A 16,055-nucleotide genomic window follows, 5' to 3' on the forward strand; every position below is an offset into this window, starting at 1 on the left:
TTCAGGTGAATTATTTTTCCTGCCACACATGTAGTGTTATTGTTATTAGTATTACAGTAGAACCCAGAGGCCCAACTGAGAGTAGGTCCCCATTGTAATAGGTGCTGTACAAAAACATAGTGAAAGAGACAGCTCCTGTCATGAGGTCCTTAAAGTCTAAGTGGAAAGAGAGACAAAGGATGGAAGGGAATCAGGCAGAGAGGTGACTAGTGTACTTAGGTTTTCAGAAAGCCTTTGACAAGGTCCCTAACCAACGGCTCTTAAGCACAGTAAGCTGTCATGGGATAAGAGGGAAGGATTGGTAACTGGTTAAAAGATAGGAAACAAAGGGTAGGAATAAATGGTCAATTTTCAGAATGGAGAGAGGTAGATAGTGGTGTCCCCCGGGGGTCTGTACTGGGACCAGTCCTTTTCAACATATTCATAAATGATCTGGAAAAAGGGGTGAACAGTGAGGTGGCAAAATTTGCAGATGATACAAAACTACTCAAGATAGTTAAGACTCAGGCAGAGCGCAAAGAGCTACAAAAGGACCTCTCAAAACTGGGTGACTGGGCAACAAAATGGCAGATGAAATTAAATGTTGATAAATGCAAAGTAATGTACATTGGAAAATATAATCTCAACTATACATATAAAACAAGGGGGTCTAAATTAGCTGTTAACACTCAAGAAAGAGATCTTGGAGTCATTGTGGATAGTTCTCTGAAATCATCCACTGAATGTGCACCGGCAGTTAAAAAAGCAAACTGAACACTGGGAATCACTAAGAAAGGGATAGATAATAAGACAGAAAATATCATATCGCCTCAGTATAAATCCATGGTACGCCCACATCTTGAATATTGCGTGCAGATGTAGTCGTCCCATCTCAAAAAAAATATATTGGAATTGGAAAAGGTTCTGAAAAGGGCAACAAAATGATTAGGGATATGGAACAGCTGCCATATGAGGAGAGATTAATCAGACTGGGAATTTTCAGCTTGGAAAAAAGATGACTAAGGGGGGATGTGACTGAGGTCTATACAATCATGACTGATGTGGAGAAAGTAAATAAGGAAGTGTTATGTACTCCTTCTCATAACCCAAGAACTAGGGTCACCAAATGAAATTAATAGGCAGCAGGTTTAAAATGAGCAAAAGGAAGTATTTTTTCACACAATGCACAGTCAACCTGTGGAACTCTTGCCAGAGGATGTTGTGAAGGCCAAGATTATAACAGGGTGAAAAAAAAAAACTAGATAAATTTGTGGAGGATGGGTCCCTCAATGGCTATTAGCCAGAATGGGTAGGAATGGTGTCCCTAGCCTCTGTTTGCCAGAAGCTGGGAATGGGTAACAGGGGATGGATCACTTGATTACCTGTTCTGTTCATTCCCTCTGGGGCACTTGGCATTGGCTACTGTTGGAAGACAGGATACTGGGCTAGATGGACCTTTGGTCTCACCAAGTATGGCCATTCTTATGACTTACCCAAAGTGGCAGACATAGGAATAGAACACTGGTCTCTGTATTACCAGTATCATGCTCTCTCCACTGGGCAACATTCCCTCTCCCAGTCAACATTCACATGTGTCAGATATACCAAGTAAGGGCCTGCAAGCATGTGATGCATGGAAGTCCTGTTGAAGGCAATTGGCATTCTGCATGTAGAGCTCATGCAGGATTGAGTCCTGAAAGGGCAAAGTTGACATAAATTCATCTTGTCAACAATCTTTTTCTATTTGTAAAAGTCGAACATAGCGCTACAAGATACAAACGTGCCGTACAGCCCAGTATCTCTATTCTCTGGGCAAGGGAAAGGAAAACAGTGATGCCTCTGGGGATGACTAAAATGAATTCTACGGTTTCATGTTGAAGTATTTGCTCTGCAAACAGATCTGCAGAAGTGCATTGTGTGCATGTGTCTCATCTGAGCATGTGCAACTCAAAACGTGTGTGTGTGTGTGTGTGTGTGTGCGCAAATACACATACACTGGTTGGTGTTCTGGGTTGTGTGCATGCAAATTCAATATGTGTAAACTTTCACCTGTTAAAAATCTAGCTTAATATGAACTAGTGATGTAACTTCTGGTCAGTTATACTAGAGTTATAAGGGATAAATGAGTTGTATGTGGCCCAGGATCTTGGGAATTAGTGTCAAATGACATTTAGGGGGAACACTTAGCATATGTACAGTGAGATTGCCAATAGTAATAATGGGTGGTGTTTTCAACCTTCTGTTAGAATATGAATTTATATTTGGGGTAAAGGTGCTTTTGCAGGCAGTAAGACATGTTGGAGGTAAAGGTACCTTGACCTCACACATGCCATTGTAAAGATACACTTTTCTGTTGGTGTCAGTCAAATGAAGGGCCTGTACATAGTGGGACATCAAGAAGTCTGAAAAATAAGCAATACGGTAGGAGAAACATCCATTCAAGGACATTTTTCTGTTTCCCACCTCTACCGAGAGACTGATGTTGGCTAATATAAGAACACTTGAATCTACTGACCATGAGTTTGATCCAAATGAAACCTTTCCACTAACTTCAGTGGTCTTTTGACCAGGACATACATGTCATCATGTGTCCCTGAGCCTTACGTATAGAGGAAATAGGATAATGGAGAAGCTGATCACACAAACCAGTCCCTGGCTGTCTTTGGAAATTTTAAAAGAAAATCAATTAAAACAGTTTTCCAAGTTGTGTGTCTACTTCAGGCCACAATGCTGCAAGCCCTCTCGATTTGAAACTGTCACTGAAGTCAGTGGAAGTTCTGCATGCAGAGAGCTTGTACAAGGAAGCCCTCAGTGGGTGTCTCTGCTATGACTGCAATAGCAACTACAGTGATTATGATTACAATTTTGAGGGTACTTTCCATTTTTTGTTTTCTGTAGGAGCTTCAGAAAAGTTTAAAGTCCAACAAAGGCAGAAGCCAGATGCAGCCTTAGTTGTGTTGGAGTCACTATTGCTTCACCATACTATGTGGAAAATGCTCAGCTTTTGTCCCTACAACTGGAATGTAAATTAAAGTTTCAAACAGATTTATTGCTGGGTTGAGGTTTAGCTCTTTGACTTTCAGAATTCATTTCAGTGAGGACAGGGTACTCAAAAACCACTCACCGCTGGTCTGACTCTGCTCTCATTGACACCAGTGGGAGTTTTACTTTCTCCTGCAATAGACAGTGTTAGCTCAATGAGCGGTTTTGATATCCTTGCCCATAGTGTACAATATGATGAGATGGGAGAGAGACATCTTTTTTTTTTCTAGCCATATATACAATATTTCTTTAGCTTCATTTCAGCTTCAAAAGATATTGGCCCTGAGAATGTGACAGCAGTTTTTCATTTCACTTGTGGCAGGTTTGTTTCAGTCAGCAAGAGGGGTGAGGAGGGTGTCTCTTCCTTTTTAGAGCTGCAGGAAAATGTCTTTCTCTTCTGCAATTAGTAATATGTGATTGAAAAAGAGCAAAGGGGATGTTTTGGCCTTAGTTGAACATCATAAAAGCCCATGTGCTTTAATCGCTTATTTAAATGTTATTCCCTGATGCATTAATTGGGGAATGCTCTCTGGGCTCATACAGTCCTTCTTCTATCTACCTAGCTCCCATTCCACAGTGAGAGGAAACAAAGTCAAAATGAATGGTTGGTTTATTTCTGCTGTCTCACCTCCATTTAGAGTAAATATCTCTCTACAGGTCACGCTTTTAATGAAGGATCCTTAAAGTTACGATATCATTCAGATTGTAGTTATTGAATGGGATTTGGAAATTGGGGCTGATAAAATAGGATTACCTTAAACATCCTTCCTTAGCCTGAACTTTCTTAGGGTAAAAAGCTCTCTGAGTTACTTTGAAATTCTAATTTTTATTCACTTTCACATGCCTGCATGCTTCTGTGTGCCAGCTGGGAACAGCAGTGTTGTGGACTGGCTGTTTGCTCCAACCCTCTTTTCACCCCCTGAGTTTCTTCACCTCAGTCGCACTCCACACCTGCACCTCTTATCCTCTCTTCCCCTGCCCTGGCCCAATAACTCCTCCCCCCCCCCCCACACACACTTCCCTTCAGTGTCCCTGTCCCTTCACTTTTCTTTCCATTTATACTCCTGGGGGAATTCTGCGCCACTGCACATGCATAATTAATGAGCTGTGCATACTTTTATTTTTTGCACAGACAAAAGGTTCTGCTGAAAACTGGTTGCAGTTCTGCCTTTTGCCCACCAGAGGAGCTGTGGCAACAGAACACAGCAGCTGCTCCCAGCCAGGTAGGGTAGAGAAATAATATAGCCTTCTTCATAGCGCCTGTAGGGCCAGGTCAGGAGACGGGCTATGGGGAGATAGACAGGATGCTGGGGGGTCAGACGGGGGCTCATAAGGGTTAATGGGGGAAGACAGATTGGGGCAGGGGCTGAATGGGAGTGGAGGTGCAGGGCCATGGGCAGGGAGATGCAGGGCCACATGGGCAGAGGGGGAGTGGGTGTAGGGCCACTTAGGGATGGGGAAGTGGCTGAGTGGGGGCACAGAGACACATGGGGATGTGGAGAGGGTGCAAGGCAACATGGGGATGGGGAGTGGGTGTCTGAGTGGAGGTGGAGGGACACGTGGACATGGGGTGCAAGTCATATGGGGGTGCAGGGACACATGGGGGCATGGGCAAATGTGCCTGACTGAATGGGAGAGACTGAGGTCAGCCATGATCTGCATGGGGGTAGGTCCCTAACAGTCCTTCCCTGCCCCCTCCCCCCCCAAAAAAACCTGTCCTATACTTTTCCCAAGCATACCCAACAGCCTTCCAAGTTCACATGTGCGCTCCTTCCCAGCAATTATTTCTGTCTCTCTCAGCTCTTCTGTTACCCCTGACTCCCCCAGCCTTTGCACTGCTTCTGTGATATGTGGGAAATATGGTTCTGAATTGTAGTTTACATTAATTATTTCTCAAAGTTCTCTACTAAGGAATCTAGTAAGGAATGTATTGGTCAAAAAACATTTTCTGAATCTCTTTTGCTGTCTGTATTGTTACAGACAAATTTGCTGACAGGTATTTTGAAATAAATGACGAAAAATAATTGAAACTGGTGTGATTATATTGTGTTATTTTGCCAAATAAAATATGCAGAATTTTGCAGAATTTGAAAATATTGTGCACAGAATTTTTAATTTTGTGTTGTAGAATTTTTAAATTTTTGGCACAGAAGTCCTCCAGAAGTACATTTAGTTGATCCCCCTCCTAGTCGCACTCAAAACAAGTGCAATTAACATGACATTTGCTGTCACCATATTGTTCACTCTGCTTGTGTGTTCTACCCCTTCCCACACCTGTATCTGTCTTGTCTTGTCTTGTCTATTTAGATTTCAGAGTAGAGATTGTCTCCTACTGTTTGTGCAGTGCCTAGCACCCATTCTTGGGTTAGTCTTTAGGCACTACCTTCATAAACATCATTATTATGAATGAAATAGAAGAGTAATGCTGTTGAAAGACTGTTGGAAGCTGCAGGTCCTAAAAATGTCATAAGAGAACATGTTCTCACTCTAGTTCCAGCCCATGTGACTTGAAGAGTTGTGGTATCCATTAGGTCAGCACATAAAAGGTTGGGTGCTTATCTAAACCCAATTGAAGCTATTACTACTCGGGACCTATAGTTGGTAGTGCTTGAGAAACACTAATTAATTACAGTTGGCAACAGTCCAGTGAGGAGATCCCCAGTTAGGGGAATTTGTGCCCCTCAGATCCAAGTGTGGCAGAAGCCCTCTGCACGTGGATCTCCGAGTGCCCTAAGGAAGGGATGTTCAGCTGCCTCCATGGCTAGTGCCTCCTCATTGTTCCCTCACATTCCATGGCAGGTGGCTGTGGTGTGTGGAGGGCCAGCCAGGCCCAGTACTACGCCTGTTTTACAGTCATCAAGCAGACACAGGGAAAGGCCTATATTTTCAAAAATGTCGACTGCTGTCTCAAATTGGGCTGTCAACACTTAGGGCTTGGTTGTTTTCGGGCTGCTAAGTGCCCACACTCCAATTAGCTTCAATGGCGGGGTGGGTGCCTGGCACTCTTAAAAATAAAAGCTTTATGTGTCTCAATTTGGACACCCAAAAATGGGGAGACATGAAATTAACAGGCTCCTTTTTAAAAGTAGGCTTAGGTAATCACCTCAGGGCACACATCACACAGCTGCTTGGTAGAGACAGGATAAGAACTTGTGTGTGCCCCAGTTGCAATCTTTTGCTTACTTCTTTAGTTAGTACTGCTTCTTCCAACCTCTGACCCTTTCGAGGCTCACCATTGCTAGTCTTGACATCTCTCTAAGCATTGCAAGCCCCAAACTGATGGCCAATCTCTAGCTGCCACTGCTTCTTAAGTGTGCAACATGTGCAACTAGATATGATTGGTTCATAGGGAGTTTAGCAGAGCTTATTGTGCTAAGCAAAGCATGAAATGTGTGTTCTATGAGAGAGGCAATTCTAGCCCTGGCATTTTCATTTAATTATAAGAAAAATGGTAACGATTAACACCTGTGCTACCAACACAGGATATAAAAAAGATGGCAAAGCACTGTCAACAATCAGTAGGGTTCATTTGTGTGTGAAGTCATTTCTAACTTTCCAAGTGAGTGTGGCTTAAGAACACGTTTTAGTCTAGGTCTTCAAGAGAAACATGCATTGCTTAAGCCATTAATACAGCTGAAGAAATGTGTCATCCAGTATAATTTATTCTCAATTTTTTAAATTTTAATTAACTTCTTTCAAATGTTAGATTTGCAAGATATATTTGTGTTACAAAGTCCTTGTTGTTCTGGTTTGTTTAAAATAATAAAAATAAAACCAGCCATCCGTGATCTAAGAATGACTAAGAAATACAAAGAGATCTAATACCCATTCTTCTGTAGCAAACTGGCTTTCATTTTTAATCAGAAATGCTGCCATTCAGAGCCTTTGAATAATTACAATTTATATCAAACTGCCTAATAAATGTACTGTGCGCTGAATGAAGGGGACTAGATTATTTCTGTCTTCTGTTGAAGAGGGCTTGACCAAAGTATCAGAGTTCTGGTACTTCAGTAAGAAAAATAGGAACTTTATGCCCAGTATGTCCACAGCAGAACCACATTTCTTTCCTTTCCGTGACTGCTACTTTTCCTTTTGTGCTGATGACAAGTAAAGGCATAGTTATATACTATGGGACACTGATTAACACAGCAGAAAGATAGCCTTCCGCAAACTCCTTGCCAGAGCTCTGGCTTGAAGGCAAATAAATGAGACAAACATGGATTGACTTATGGATTGACTTATGAGGAGAGGCTGAGGGAGCTGGGATTGTTTAGCCTGCAGAAGAGAAGAATGAGGGGGGATTTGATAGCTGCTTTCAACTACCTGAAAGGGGGTTCCAAAGAGGATGGCTCTAGACTGTTCTCAATGGTAGCAGATGACAGAACGAGGAGTAATGGTCTCAAGTTGCAGTGGGGGAGGTTTAGATTGGATATTAGGAAAAACTTTTTCACTAAGAGGGTGGTGAAACACTGGAATGCGTTACCTAGGGAGGTGGTAGAATCTCCTTCCTTAGAGGTTTTTAAGGTCAGGCTTGACAAAGCCCTGGCTGGGATGATTTAACTGGGAATTGGTCCTGCTTCGAGCAGGGGGTTGGACTAGATGACCTTCTGGGGTCCCTTCCAACCCTGATATTCTATGATTCTATGATTCTGTCCATACCCTTTGAAACTAGGGGTACGTAAGGAGGACGCAATTGCTTTCAATATGTCCACACTACAGTTGCTACCATGTTTTAATGTATATTAATTAATCAAAAGGTTGATTACTACTGTTGACTTTAGTGAAGCAGGATTTAGTGCCAAAGTTAGGTGACAGCCTAATCTTGACCCCATATGAACTGATGGCCTAACTTACATTTGACTTCACTGGCACAAGGATTAAAACCTAGGTGACAAATATGGCTCATACACAATAGAGTGAAATGTGGTTGAGTTCCCCTGCTTCCCCATACCCCCACTTTCACTGCATATGCAACAGAGTATAAAGCACAGTCACTTTAAATTATCAAATGTTATCTCAGTTCTTGAGTTGAATCTTAGCCCTTAGGAAATAAAACAAGAATAAGCATTAAAAAATCCTTGTATCTAGCTGCACATATAGCAAGAATTTCCATAAGATGATTATTCCTGAATAATCACCATCTCATTTTGCTGCACATTAGAGCGATCACATTACCATAAATTTGCAAGGCAATTTCAGGTTTGTTTAAAAAACAAGCTTGACACATTTTTGAGAACAGCAACAAGTTAGTGATTGTTTATTTGTTGATCAAGGTGCTATTCCAAGGTTCCATATAGTGTGATGCCTTAGAGGTTAAGCCAATTACAAATAATCATTCAAAATGCCAACTGGATTAATAAAATTGCCCTATTTGAGGGTAACCTGCAGGCGGTAGAAATGGCTGGAGGATTTTATCACCAGTGAGTAGAGTTGGACACGAAATGGTTTTCCCATCCTGTCAATATTTTTGAGAAATTGACATTTTTTTCCTAGTCTTGAATTGGAACAAAAAAAAATCAAAATCTCAAAAATATTCATGAACTGAAAAAATGAATTTGTGTTAATATCAGGTCAATTGAAATGTTTTGATAAATTTGAAACATTTCATTTTGATTTTGACCTTTTTTTTCAGTCTAATCATCTTAAATTTCAAAACAAGTCATTTTAAAACTAAAAACCAGAATTTTTCTTATAAAAATGTCAAAATGGTTTTTACAATTCTGAAACTTTTTTCTCTACAAATGTTCAAGTTGGGAAATTCATCAAACCCAACGCTGTTCCATGAGCAGTTTCAGTTTTGAATGGTCATTTTTCAATGAAAAAAAATTGTTGAAAAATTCTGACCGGCTTGGCCTATGAGGTCTATTCCAGCTCTGGCTTTTGTGACGGAAACACCATCAAATATTCATTCTCCCCTGCCAGGTGCTTAGTATTTTAATTCATATTTTGCATTTGGTGGGTTATGTGTGTCCTGGCTGCCCTGCCTGTGCGCTCTAGATGTGGAAAGGGTGGATGGGGACTTCCCTCTCTCCCAGTCCACATGTGTAGGAAAAAGCCATAAGATGTGTGACTCCTTGACCTGAACACTCCTGTGGGTTTGTCCAGCTGTTGGTGGCTATGTAGCCATGCCCCTTCCTCTTCCACACTAACCAGCCCCAACAAGGCAGTTATAGGGGGCGAACATGCTGTGTGTGACATCATACCTGGAGGTCGTAATGAAGGGAAGCTCATCTTCATAGACTCTCCATGGTGTGCTGACTGCCATTCAGTGTCTGCGTATGCCTAGATTGCAATCACAGGCCGAGATTGCAGCTCGAGCTGACAGACCCAAGATAGCTTTAATATGGGTTTTGGGCAAGTTCATATAGCCCATGCTGAAGCTCATATTCCTGCAGCTTCAGTGGTTTCGTATCTGAGCTAGCTCGAGTAAAGCTAGGTTGGGTATGTCCTCCCGAGCTGCAATGACATGCCATGATTGCTGTGAGCTCTCATCCTGCAACATCCGGGCCTGTGGGGGTTTCACCATTGATTTGGATGGGAGCAGGAGCAGGATCTAGAAGTGAATATGTAGTGTCTTGATCTGAAGGTCAGTGACGTTCCTTTTGTCTTCATTGTGTTATAGCCTCAGGCGTTTTAATTTCCTTAGGGCTGTTTCTGACTCATATCCTGGAGCCAAATTTATTTCACAATTACATCAGTGCAAGCAGTGGGATAGGACCAGTGTATAGGAGAGGAGAACTTGGCATTGTGGGGTATGTGTGTGAGAGGGGGGAGAGATTGGCGTTTACAGGTTTGGGCAGGAAAGATGGGAGGAGAACACTCTGAACATGCTCATTATAGTCCCCTAATATGTATTCTACAATAACACGTCCACCACATAGTGCAAAAGCTGCACAGAGCAACCAGACAGAGGAATAATATAACTGGCTCCCTAGTGGGAATGGTTTTGAATAAAGCTGTCAAGCAGTTAAAAAAATTAATCGCAATTAATCGTGCTGTTAAGCAATAATAGAAAACCATTTATTTAAATATTTTTGATGTTTTCTACATTTTCAAATATATTGATTTCAATTTCAACAACACAGAATACAAAGTATATAGGGCTCACTTTATATTTATTTTTTATTACAAATATTTGCACAGTAAAAAACAAAATAAATAATATTTTTCTATTCACCTAATACAAGTACTGTAGTGCAATCTCTTTATCATGAAAATTGAACTTACAAATGTAGAGTTATTGCAAAAAAAAAGTATTCAAAAATAAAACAATGTAAAACTTTAGAGCCTACAAGTCCACTCAGTCCTACTTCAGCCAATCACTCAGACAAACAAGTTTGGTTACAATTTGCAGGAGATAAAGCTGCCCGCTTTTTGTTTACAATGTCACCTGAAAGTGAGAACAGTCGTTCGCATGGCACTGTTGTAGCCAGCATCCCAAGATATTTACGTGCCAGATGTGCTAAAGATTCATATGTCCCTTCATGCTTCAACCACCATTCCAGAGGACATGCGTCCATGCTGATGATGGGTTCTGCTTGATAACGATCCAAAGCAGTACAGACCAATGCATTTTCATTATCCGAATCAGATGCCACCAGCAGAAGGTTGATTTTCTTTTTCGCTGGTTCAGATTCTGTAGTTTCTGCATCTGAGTGTTGCTCTTTTTAAGACTTCGGAAAGCATGCTCCATACTCTGTCCTGATCAGATTTTGGAAGACACTTCAGATTCTTAAATCTTGAGTTGAGTGCTGTAGTTATCTTTAGAAATCTCACATTGGTATCTTCTTTGCGTTTTGTCAAATCTACAGTGAAAGTGTTCTTAAAACGAACAACATGTTGGGTCATTATCCGAGACTGCTATAACATGAAATATATGGCGGAATGTGGGTAAAACAGAACAGGAGAGATACAGTTCTCCCCCAAGGAGTTCAGTCACATATTTAATTAATGAGCTTCATCAGCATGGAAGCATGTCCTCTGGAATGGTGGCCAAAGCATGAAGGGGCATATGAACGTTTAGCATATCTGGCATGTAAATACCTTGCAATGCCAGCTACAAAAGTGCCATGTGAACGTCTGTTCTCACTTTCAGGTGACATTGTAAATAAGAAGCAGGCAGCAGTATCTCCTGTAAATGTAAATAAACTTGCTTCTCTTAGCGATTGGCTGAACAAGAAGTAGGACTGAGTGGACTTGTAGGCCCTAAAGTTTTACACTGTTTTATTTTTGAGTGCAGTTACATAACAAAAAAAAAATCTACATTTGGAAGTTGCGCTTTGATAATAAAGAGATTGCATTACAGTACTTGTATGAGGTGAATTGAAAAATACTATTTCTTTTGTTTGTCATTTTTACACTGCAAATATTTGTAATAAAAATAATATAAAGTGAGCACTGTATTTTGTGTTGTAAAAGAAATCAATATATTTGACAATGTAGTAAAACATCCAAAAATCTTTAATAAATTTCAATTGGTATTCTAATCACGATTAATTTTTTGAGTTAAGCATGTGAGTTAACTGCGATTAATCAGCAGTCCTAGTTTTGAATAATGATGTATTGGAAACCTTACAGCTACTGTGAGGTGGTTGCTTTAGTCAAGGGGATTGTCCGTTTTTGGGGTATAGTCCTGATGCTGGCTTCACTGGACAGCAATGGAGCAGAATGATGGATGGGTGATGGATGGGTGATGGGGCAGGGGAATGATGGTTTTTCTAGTAAGCTCCTGACATACCCTGTAATGTCAGAAATGTTATTAAAAAGCTGATAGGTGCTTCCGGAGTGAACAATCAGCTATGAGCTGAAGGAAATATTATCAAGCAGTGGAAGTCTTGGGACAGGCCAGTATTTCCCTATCTACCTATCTCTAATTATACTGCATGGACTCAGTAGATTTCACACCTGTTGTCTCCAGATAGTGTAGCTTGGTGGTGTTCGGGAATGGGCTATTATCTGTATCCTAGTACCAATGCAAAATGTTGTGCACAATGCCGGTATAAGTTTATACACCAACACAGTTTTGTTGAACCATTTGTTGATTATGCAGCTCTTGGTGAAGGTTTTTAGATGGTCCGTCTGTCAAAACCTTTCATGCAGCTTTACAGGTGTTTCTCAGCAATGTTTTCATCTGAAACAGTTACTGTTCTAGCAGTTTGCAAGATGCTACTTTTTGCTCCTGTTCTGATAGGCAGCTTTTCAAGGTGTATATGGAGAAACCTATTCAAGGGAGATATTTGAAAAATGGATATTGAAAGATGCTCATACTGTTCTCACTGAGTTCCCCTTGCTTTAAAGTAGAGGTTGTTACTTGCCAGTCATTTGGTTGCAAAATTAGCTCTTTGTCTGAAAGTTTGCTTGTGTCCTGGTCTTGATTCATATATGTATACATATATTCAGTATTCATAATTCACTGAACAGATTATGTCACCGTTTCAGCCGATGGGGTGTTTGTGTTCACTTAGAATATTCTATATTTACTGTTGGTTGCTTAAGTCACATGGTATTGTTTTGGAAATGTTTTCGCTAGAGGAATAGCATAGGAAGAATAGTAAATCACATGTTACTGGTGCAAGTGATGAATAATTTGACCACAGCAAATCAGACTCTGAGCTTTTATTCACAAAAATATCTATTGAACTATTATAATCTTCAACCAGCTCTACTTCAAAGAAGCAAATAGTGGAATGTATTTATTAAGGCACTGCTATGTCCACTTATGAGAAGATGGGCTGAGCTGCAATATTTTGCATTTACATAGGCAAGATCCTCAGCTGGTGTAAATCAGGCTAGTCCATTGACCGCAGTTGGAAAGCAAATGTAAGCTTGATCAAAGGAGAGAGGAGAAGTTTATTTATAGCAGTTTGGAGCTGAATACACCCTCTACCCCTTACTTTCTGTCACGTGACCACACTTCTTTCTTACCAGGACAAGTGAAGAATGATGTAATGATACCACATTTTCATTCAGAGCATTACTTTTTATTCCAGAATCTCCACTGACCAGGTTGTATTTCAGTGGTTCAGTTTTGGGGAGCCCTTATTAAAATCTGATCTTCCTCATGAGTGTAAGGGCTCACTCAGGCTCCTGACGAAGAACAATTGTGTAACGCAAACTTCAGACAACTTTAGTGGTCATTTGGGAATTTAATAAAGAGTTTGTTGCAGATCCAGTTAAAATGAATCACATGCTGGTCCCTGGTGCCACAATGTTATGGTACATGCTATACTCAGTAATTAAAACAAGTGATGAAGGCTCCCTCTCCTGTGTCTTTTAAAGATTTTGTTAGGTAATTTGAGAACCTTGGTTACTGACTGAAATCCTCTGCTAATGTATAGAGCAAATCCACTCACAAGGTAAACTTCTCCACAGTTCCCCAATACATTTGAACATCTGACTTGTGGTTGCAGCTGCTCACAACGGTGTCAATTAATATTGGTTATGAGGGTGGATTTTGTGCTGGGTGGACAGTTGTCAGCAAGAGACTGGGGTGATAACACCAACTCACAGTTCCCTCATTTATGTCCCTGTTCTTTATGTAGGCTGCCTCTCTCCTAAAGCCAGTATGCGGTGGGAGAGTTGCTAAATATTTTGATGATTCTGTCTTTTTTCCCCCTGATGTTTGTTTTTGACTTTTGTTCAAAAGACAGAAAACTTAAAACCTTTTCAGTTCTCAGTTGTTAAAAACTGAAACATTTTGGGCCTCAAAATGAAAATGTTTGGGTCTAAAACCAAGAATATGTTGGTTTTCTAACTTTTTTGAAGAAAGAAGACATTTTCATTTAGTCAGGAACACAAATGTTTAGATGGACATTTTTCAACTAGTCCTACTCTCTGTGTATCATTCCAATAGTTGAGATCTGCTGAGATGCTCCTGCTAATGGTCCCCATGCCACTTAGAGTTGGGGTATTTGTTTCCTCCTTGGGTCTTTTAACTCTTAGTGTGCACTGGAAATTAAAAACTAACACTTCTCTATTCACTCCAGTTTGTGGCTTGAGTGGCTATAACTTTGTGAATTGAAGAGAGGCTTCTTTGATTGACTTGTTGCCTATTCTCTGTTTTGTTACTTGGGGCTGTCATAAATATAAAGGGAAGGGTAAACCCCTTTGAAATCCCTCCTGGCCAGGGGAAAGCTCCTCTCACCTGTAAAGGGTTAAGAAGCTAAAGGTAACCTCGCTGGCACCTGACCAAAATGACCAATGAGGAGACAAGATACTTTCAAAAGCTGGGAGGAGGGAGAGAAACAAAGGGTCTGTGTCTGTCTGTAAGTCTTGGCCAGGGACAGAACAGGAATGGAGTCTTAGAACTTTTAGTAAGTAATCTAGCTAGGTATGTGTTAGATTATGATTTCTTTAAATGGCTGAGAAAAGAATTGTGCTGAATAGAATAACTATTTCTGTCTGTGTATCTTTTTTGTAACTTAAGGTTTTGCCTAGAGGGGTTCTCTATGTTTTGAATCTAATTACCCTGTAAGATATCTATCATCCTGATTTTACAGGGGGGGATTTCTTCATTTCTATTTACTTCTATTTTTTATTAAAAGTCTTCTTGTAAAACACTGAATGCTTTTTCATTGTTCTCAGATTCAAGGGTTTGGGTCTGTGGTCACCTATGCAAATTGGTGAGGCTTTTTATCCAACATTTCCCAGGAAAGGGGGGGTGCAAGTGTTGGGAGGATTGTTCATTGTTCTTAAGATCCAAGGGTCTGGATCTGTAGTCACCTAAGCAAATTGGTGAGGCTTTTTACCAAACCTTGTCCAGGAAGTGGGGTGCAAGGTTTTGGGAAGTATTTTGGGGGGAAGGACGCGTCCAAACAGCTCTTCCCCAGTAACCAGTATTAGTTTGGTGGTGGTAGCGGCCAGTCCAAGGTGTAATATTTTGTACCTTGGGGAAGTTTTGACCTAAGCTGGTAAAGATAAGCTTAGGAGGTTTTTCATGCAGGTCCCCACATCTGTACCCTAGAGTTCAGAGTGGGGGAGGAACCGTGACAGGGGCTCTATATTGATTGTATGTATATCTAGAGATCACAGTGGATTTAATATATTAAAAATAAATAAATCCACAGTAGGCAGCTGGTCACTGCTAATCTAGGCTAGATTCAAAGCAGTGACCTAAGGCAAAAGGCACCAGGTGGCGGAATCAGGAATCCATGCAAGAGCCATGACCAAGCTGGAAAGGACCAGGGCTTCTGTTAGTATCATCCTTTTCTTTTTGCGAATACAGACTAACACGGCTGCTACTATGAAACATATCAGACCTTGGACATTGTGTTGGGCTATTTAGAGACTTGGACACCTATATTCCTAATAACTGTATGTGTGAGTTCACACCACATAGAGGGAGCCATTTTATAAAGAAACATGTCAGATGCTTCAGAGGGAATGAACAGATCAGGGTGATTTATCAAGTGATCCATCCTCTGTCATCCAGCCTCAGCTTCTGGCAGTCAGAGGTTTAGGGACACTTGGAGCATGGGGTTATGTCTCTGGCCATCTTCATTAATAGCTGTTGTGGCACCTATCTTCCATGAACTTTTCCAATTCTTTTTTTTACCCAGTTATACTTTTCTGCGGCATCCATAACTCTCAGTACATTGCACTAACACATGCTTTTCCATGTCAAAAGTTAACAGGAGGGCCAAAGTTAGTTGTAAAAGGCTGTACAAGTTTTGTTTGTTTGTTTGCTTTGCTGACTCATTCCCCTGTAATAAGTAGAAGGCATGGGCCTCAAGCTCCATAGGTATACCAGGATCCACAGGGCAATCCTACAGGGCTTGGGCCACTTGCAGGATCCTACCTTCCCCAGAGTGCAGCTACGGCCCCTCAGGGCCACATGGAACCCAGAGGTCTGTTCTTCTGCAATGGGTCTGAAAAGACACTCTAGACATTCCTGTGGGTTTGCAGGGGGATTATGCTCCAGAGGGCACCTTGAGTCCTTGGGCCACAGCTAATTAGCCAGCCTAGCACCTCAGACAAAGAAGGCAGACTTCACATGGAGTGGGTGGAGCTGTGGAGACTGATGTGGATAATTCCAC

The sequence above is a fragment of the Lepidochelys olivacea genome, assembly GCF_965140295.1.
Source record: "Lepidochelys olivacea isolate rLepOli2 genome assembly, chromosome: 7".
NCBI lineage: Eukaryota > Metazoa > Chordata > Testudines > Cheloniidae > Lepidochelys > Lepidochelys olivacea.